Source organism: Panthera pardus, unplaced genomic scaffold (assembly GCF_024362965.1).
Source record: "Panthera pardus isolate Hobbes unplaced genomic scaffold, ASM2436296v1 HiC_scaffold_20, whole genome shotgun sequence".
NCBI lineage: Eukaryota > Metazoa > Chordata > Mammalia > Carnivora > Felidae > Panthera > Panthera pardus.
This window is the reverse complement of record NW_026526766.1, coordinates 6616200-6623383: the sequence shown is the minus strand read 5'-3', so window position 1 is coordinate 6623383 and position 7184 is coordinate 6616200. Positions and strand designations below refer to the sequence as shown.

Genomic DNA, 7184 nt, shown 5'->3' with positions numbered 1-7184 from the left:
GGGCTGTAGTTCATTATTTACTTTAAAGGAGTCAGTGTGAATTCAAGTCATTTCCTATCCTGCTATCATTTGCTGAAAGACCTTTTGCAATGGGTCTTATGTAAGAAGAAATGGGGGAGTTGCTTTGGTGAGTTGATTAGAGAAATCATTAAATACAAGTTAGACCTGAAGCTCAGCATCATTTGTGAGTGGGGAAACAGGGGCTATAAATGCATCCAGTGTTTCAGATTGAAAGAGGGCTAATATGAGAAAAAGACCGTACACAGTTGGGTTCCAGGCTACTCCTTTGGCCTCATGTCTTACCCACTGCTCCCTCCTTCACTGTCCTCCAGCTACGGTGACCTCTTTTCCAGGTCCTTGAACTTACCAAGCACATTCCTTTCTCAGGGTCTTTGCCCCTGTTAGTCCCTCCGCCTGAAACTCTTTTCCCAGATAGTTGCAGGACTGGTGCATTCTCATTCCCCACATCTCTGCTCAAATGTCACTTACTCTGGGAGGTCTCTCTTGGCCACCCCTCGCTAAAATAGCCTACTGCCTCCTCGCTTTCTATCCCTTGACTTTGTTTTATTTATCTTAGTGGCAATTATACACTGGCACATCATGCGTTTCAAGTATGTTTGTCACTTTATCAGAATCCACGCTCCGGTAGAGCAAGTAGAACGCGCGTTGTGATTACATAGCATCCTTGGGGGCCTTACGGTCCGGCACCTGGTGGAGGGTATGCGGATATGTGTTGAACGAATGAGTGGGGCTTTGGGGGACGGTGGGCTATGTTTGTCCTCATTCGCCAGTCCGCAGGCAGCTGGGCGCCTCGTCCCACCCTCACCCTATTCTCGTAGAGGTGAGGGACTGCAGTCGGGCGCACCTGCACAGAACTGCGCGTGTGAACGCTGCCCCAACTCTCGGCGCCACTTCCCCTCGGGCCGAGAGGCCCGGCCTGGGGAAGGACAGGTCCGCGGCACGAGGAACGTGGAAGCGAAAGCAGAAGGGGAACGAACGACCGTGCCCGGGAGGATAACGTGTGTGGTGGCCGGCTGCGTGCAGGGGGCGCCTTCCCGGCCGGGCTGACTCATTCCCAGCCGCCTCCACGGCGGGCGGCCGCCACACACACGCCCATCTGGGGAGGGGCGGGCCCAGCCCCGGCGCCCGGCTCCCGCTGGCTCCGCGGCCCGGCTAGCCAGCTCCAGCTCAATTTCCCCGCCCGTTCGGGCCCGGGGGACGCCCCGGGAATCTCCGCGCGCTCCCGCCGCCTGGCCGAGCAGCCGGGTCGTGCGTGGCCGCCGCCCGCCAGCCCCGCGGCGCGCGCGCCCGGAGAAGTGCGGCCCGGGCGCTCGGCGCACGCGCACACGCGCAGTCACGGGGCGCGTGCCCGACTCCCGCTCCCGCCCCCGCCCCCGCCCGCGGGACCGTCTCTGTCGGCAGCGATCGGGCCGCCAGACTGCCGGCGGACTCCGACGCAAATAGGGCGTCCGGACCAGTATCGCCTGAGGCGCCGAGAAGCCGGTGTGGCCCGGGAGAGGGTGGAGACGACGCCTGTGACGGGCTTCCCGGCCGCCCGAAGTGGGAGTGGTGTGGGCTGGAAGAAGGAGAGAGGAAGAGGAGCAGAAGGGGGCAGCGGCGGCCGCCTACGGGCTTCCCTGCGCGCTGACAGGCTGGGCCGGCGCCCGGCTCGCTCGGGAGTTGGTGCCGCCGCCTCTGCCGCTCGGCCCCTGGGCCCGGACTCGCGGCGCGCGTCGGGGCGGAGAGCTGCTGCGGCAGCGCGGGGCCAGGCCCGGGGCTCGCCGCCGAGGGATGTGAGTGGGAGCCGACCCCGCGCGGGAGGGCCCGGGAGGGCCCAGCCTGGAGGACCCCGGCACCCCTGCCCACTCCGGGGGCCCCGCGGATCTCGGCCGGCGGCGGGCGCCGGGCGCCGGGGCGAAGCGGCCCCGGCGGGCCCCGGGGGGCGCGTCCTCGCCGCGGGATCGGTGCAGCTGGTGCGTGCGATTGCTGCGTGGCCTCTGGCTGGGGGGCCGCAGTCGTCTGTCCGCATCCCTCCCACCTCCTGATGCCCGCTGTCCCCCCTGCTAGTGGCCCAGTAAACTTCTCGGCAAGAAAATCTTCCCTCTCGAAGCGGGGGGGGGGGGGGGGGGGGGGGAAGCCTGCAACGGCGTGTTTTCCTGTTGCTGTTTGCATCCATGTGTGCCTCGTAGCCGCCTTCCCCCCTCCCCTTAAACCTCTTTAAAATTTTGTAGACGTCCGCACCGCCTAGGGAAGAGCATCTATTTCCCCAGGATTTCTGCGGTAATAACCGCTGCTTGCTTTTTTTAGGTTTCAGAAGCAGGCGAGGGAACAAGATGTGAACTGTTGCTCTTCGGAAGAAAAAGGTCCCCGCTGCCCTTCCCGCGAAGGTGGGTTTGAGATCCCGGCTGCGGTGCTCCGTGGCGGCGGTGAAGGCGAGTGTGGACTGCGTGCGTAGGAAGGGTGGGAACGTGTGTAGACAGGCGGGGCTCACTGAAAATGGCAGTGCTGGACTTAGAATGTGGGTCGGGGAGGGTAGTTCGGGGGGTGTTTAGTGTTGCTCTTGGATCCTTTAAGAAACATTCATTGCTTCTTTTCCTGCGAATTAGAAGAGCAGCGAGGCTTTACGTGGGGGGGGGGGGGGTGGGGGGGAAGCCTTGCGCCTTAACCCTTTCTCCTCCAGCAGCCAGAGCTCGGTAATCTTTCAAGGAGGGACATTTTCAAGTACTCAGAGATACCTACTGGGAGAACACGTTAGCTGTTGTGCTGGGGTTTCTGCTACCACACTGAATGCTTCCTGGATGGTTTTATCTGCCTAAGTTTGGTGCGTCGGTTGAATTCACCCAGTTTGCTTTCCGGTGGTGATTAATGTGTCAGGAGAAACTCCTTTTCTCTGAATGAAAGGCCAGGAGCGGCCGAATATGTCATAGAGGGGAGGGGAAATGTGGAGAAGGAAATTAGAAGTGGGAATAAGAGCGATGACGACTGCGTTTGGTTTCTTAATAGTGTGTGCAAGCGAGTTGTTGGGCTACTGCAAATAGCCTTGTGTGACACCCAGCAGATGTGAAGATGAATAATCAACCTTTGGACTCCCTTTCCCCACCCCCCTCACCTTTTAGCACAAGTATGAAAATCACTAGCTTGCATGTGCGACATGTCTGCAAACTGGATGTGCCCGGCACTTGCCTTAATAGTGGGTGTGTTTACCTGGAGAGGAAAGCCGCAGCCCTTGGTCACTGGATACGCGGGAATGCCTGCGTTGGCTCCAGCTGAATGGCCCGCGTTTTAGGGACAGTTACAGAATAGTTTGTTTCCTATACTGGTGTTTCCTCGGGTTCGAGGCAGGTGCCTCAGGTATGGGAAGGAAACGTGGTATCTTGTGTCTCCTTCCCCCGGCTGTTGCTGAAAGGCGGGATGCTTTGGAGGCAGAATAGGAAAAGAGCGCTGGCCCTGGTGTCAGATCTGGGTTTGAATCCTGGTGTTCCTGCCGTTTTATGGTTGTATTATTTAACCTCTCCTTGAGCCCCACTTTTCTTAGAAGGTTGTTGTGACGATTCAGTAAGATCATGCATGCAAAATAGTACATCGCTTGGCTACTATTAAAGGCTCGGCTACTCATGGCTGGGCGGGCAGAGGAGATTCAGAGAAGGACACAAGGACCCTGCGCGAGGTGGTCTGCCAGGGACCAGTGTTTCTTCCTCTTTAGTAGAAGGAGATAAAGGACTTTTAGGTCTGGAACTGGTTAACAGGTCTTAAAGCCTTTTCATGGGAAGGTTAACTCTTCTCCCTTCTTGACACCCCCTGCCCCCACCGTTGTGCCTCCTTCCCGACTGTTGTGCTGCCCTCTTGTGGTTAAGTGTGCTAAGAACTTTCTTCTCCTCCCCCATCACATTCCGCGCACCCCCCCCCCCCCCCCCCCCCCCCCCCGGTCTTTTGAGGCCCCTTGCCTTTGCTCCCAGTTTCCCAAACTGTGTGCTGAGGTGCCCCGGAGCACCAGTGAACTCAGCCTTGAGCTATTAGTTTGAGGTAGTTCACAGTGTCAACATTAAATTGACACAGTCCTTTCTACAATGTCCTGTCTTTGCAAAGCAGTTTCTTTAGAGGTTGCTCTCATAAAAAGCAACTACTGTATGAGAATCAGTGTGACAGAGGAAATAAGAGTGTGATGTTGTCCAGTTTGATTCCAAGAAGTTGTAGGAGGCTGAACAAGCATTAAGTTGTAAGGACATTAAATGGTTTGAATCTACCTCCTGAAGTATTTCTCTTGGCCTCGGGGGTGCTGTGAAAATATTACTAAGAACTCCCTGAATGGACAGTTTGGGAACCTTTGCCTTAGCTTTTGGTTGGCTTTTCTGATACACACAAAAGTCTTTTTAAGTGGAAAAACTGCATTTTTAAGTGTTGGTCACAAATTGTTTCCCTTCCCCACCAAAAGTATTGATACAGTTATTGATAAAATTATTGATATCCCGCTGGTACCAGCTGATCATGGCTTAGTATATTTCCTCTCCTATTTAATATCTTTGTAGCTTCTTCCTAGTGTTTTCATTTTAAAACTAATCCTATTGCTTATTTGTCATTCTAGTCACTTCCTGGTTTTTCCAGTCCTGTTCTTGGGCTCGTATTTTTGACTTGTCGTCGTGTTGTCATCGTCTTCTTCTTCTTTTCTTTTTAATGTTTATTTATTTATTTTGAGAGAGAGCGAGCACAAGTGTGGGAGGGGCAGAGAGAGAGGGAGAGATAGAATCCCAAGCAGGCTACCTGCTCTTAGAGTAGAGCCTGATGTGGGACTCGATCTCACAAACCATGAGATCATGACCTGAGCTGAAATCAAGAGTCGGACGTTTAGCCAACTGAACCACCCAGGTGTCCCTTGACTGTCTTTTTAAACTCACCATGCCCTAAATGAAAAATCATCATTTTATACCCTTCTGTAATTTCCTTCTCTCCTGGTCATAATAGGCTTTAAATTAGGCATCATCTTTAAACTTTCATCTTTCATTTACCTCTTGTATTAACCTATTTAACATGTCCTGTTCATATGTCTTTTGTCCCTTATATCTCTGCTTACTTCACTTTACCACCTGAATCCCAGGACTTGTTTCTTCAGCCTACAATATTGAAAGTCATAGCAACCTCTCAGAGTCCAGCTTCTCTTTCTTCTGTTTATCCACAATAGAAGTGTCACTAATACTCCTTATTGTGGCATTTCTTTGTCCCCAAATCTTCAGTGGCTTCCCACTTTGTACCTCTTAAATTTAACTTCCTCTTCCTGGCTTTCACTCTACTCTGTCATTACTCCCTGCCCTGTTTATTCAGTCTTTGGTCTAAGGACCCTCAAAAGGCATTCTCTGCTGTAGTGTTTCAAGCCGCTTTCCACATTTTCTAATAATAGTTATGCTATTTCATCTTTTAACTTTCATTTATGTTTTCCATCCTTCTTCCACCAAGCCCAATTCTGTATCTGTTTGCATTACTCACTAGGTATGAAATAACTAAGCCGGGTCTCAGTCTCATCTGAAAAAAATGAGAATGACTCTAGTACTTTTTCCATAGGGTTGTAGTGAGAAAGAAGTGAATTAATACATGAGAAGTCCTCAAGACCAGTGCCTAGCACATTAAGTGCACCTTAAGTTTTAGCTTTTATTATTATAATTATTTATCACCACTATTATTATTAGTACTGTTACTATGGCTGTACTCCCAGTTAAAATTCTCCCTCATTTCTGAAACTATTTCTCACTAAATGCAGTTTTTTCCTTTCTATATTTCCACTGTTTTTTAGTCATAGAGGATCTTCTCATAGTTTAATTATATATTATGCTTTGGTTGTTTGATGATTATTTCTCTAGTGTTGACCATATCTTTTCAAGTTGATTGTGTATGCTTTGAGGAACACGCAGAGTGCTGAGCAGATGGGGAGCATTCAATAAATGCTGTGTATTAAAAAGGAACTCTAGTCAGTTACCAAACAAATATTTGTTAATACCTACGATGTAAAAGGTACTTTGCTATGTCCAAAAGAGATGCAGAAAGATATGAAATAGGTTCCTTTCACTGAGAACTTAAAATGTAACTGGGAAATAAGTAATAAAAGTTATAGATATTTGAGACCATTTAGAGTTGAAGCGAGCAAGGAAGGCTTCAGAGAGGAAGCAGAATCAAAACTAGGCAGGATTTGATTTTGTGTAAGAGGAAGGACCTTGTATAGGTGGTAAACAGGCAAAATCTGCATGACATTTTCAGAGAACAGTACGGAAAGTAACTTAAGTGAAATGAAGGTTTGTGTGGCAGGGTAGTAAGAAATGAGGTTGATAATATAGATTGGAAGCAGAATACAGATACCTTTGAGTGCTAGGATGAGAAGAATATACTTTGCCTCATAGGCAGCTGAGAAGCTTTAAAAGTTTCGATGGAGAAAGAGCTTGCTAAAAGTATCTTAGGTGAAACAGACTGGCACAGTGCTAGGTATAGTATGAATTGGAAAGAAAAGTGATAGAGCGAGGAAGATAATCTAGGCCTAGTGTTTGGATTTAGTGAAAATAGGACTGGGGAGATGTCACACAAGACTTCATTATAGACTGGATAAGAAAGGAGGATGTGGTGGGGTTGGGGGGTAGGGAGGAAGACAACTCATCAAAGATGACTTTGAAGTTTTGATCTTCAGTGCCATAAGAAATTCAAGAGTGTTGGAATGTCAGGACGTCTGAGAACATCTGGGCTAGCCTCTGAATTTTGTGCATTAGGAATCTGAGACCCAGAGAGATTTAAACATGTGTCCCAAATTACTCAACTAGTTAGTGATAGAGAAAGAACTAGAATTTTTTAAATGGCCATCCTGACAGAAATAGGTATGAAAATATTAGTAGCTGGTTGAAGAGATACAGACAGCTGGACTTAGATTTTGGAGATGTTGAATTTGAGGTAACAGTGAGATAGTCAAGTGAAATAGATAGCTAGATGACTGGAACTTGGTAGAGAAATTTCAGGCTGGAATTGCAGTGCTCAGAAAGAAGAGCAGTGGACCTGAAATTGAGGCTTGGGAACTGCCCATAACTACAGGACGAAAGGAGAGGAATTAACAAAAGAGACAAAGAAGGAGCAGTCTGTCTGAGAGGAAGGTGGGTGGGTAGGTTAAGAGGGTGGGAATGATTATCATGTTGATCACTGTTGATCACTGCTAAGAA

At 49.9% G+C, this 7184-nt stretch overlaps 1 protein-coding gene across 2 annotated transcripts in view; it reads left to right on the top strand.

The window, feature by feature from the left end:
• The first annotated feature begins 1774 nt into the window (after positions 1 to 1774).
• JAK2 (Janus kinase 2) overlaps positions 1775 to 7184 on the top strand; it is a 117842-nt gene continuing 112432 nt past the window's right edge. The window contains exons 1-2 of one of the 2 annotated variants that reach the window (XM_019463722.2): positions 1775 to 1793; positions 2308 to 2387. The gene's annotated coding sequence lies outside the window, so the exon portion shown is untranslated. Of the gene's footprint in view, positions 1794 to 2307; positions 2433 to 7184 lie in introns of those variants that run through there. The other variant, XM_019463724.2, reaches the window with a different exon arrangement.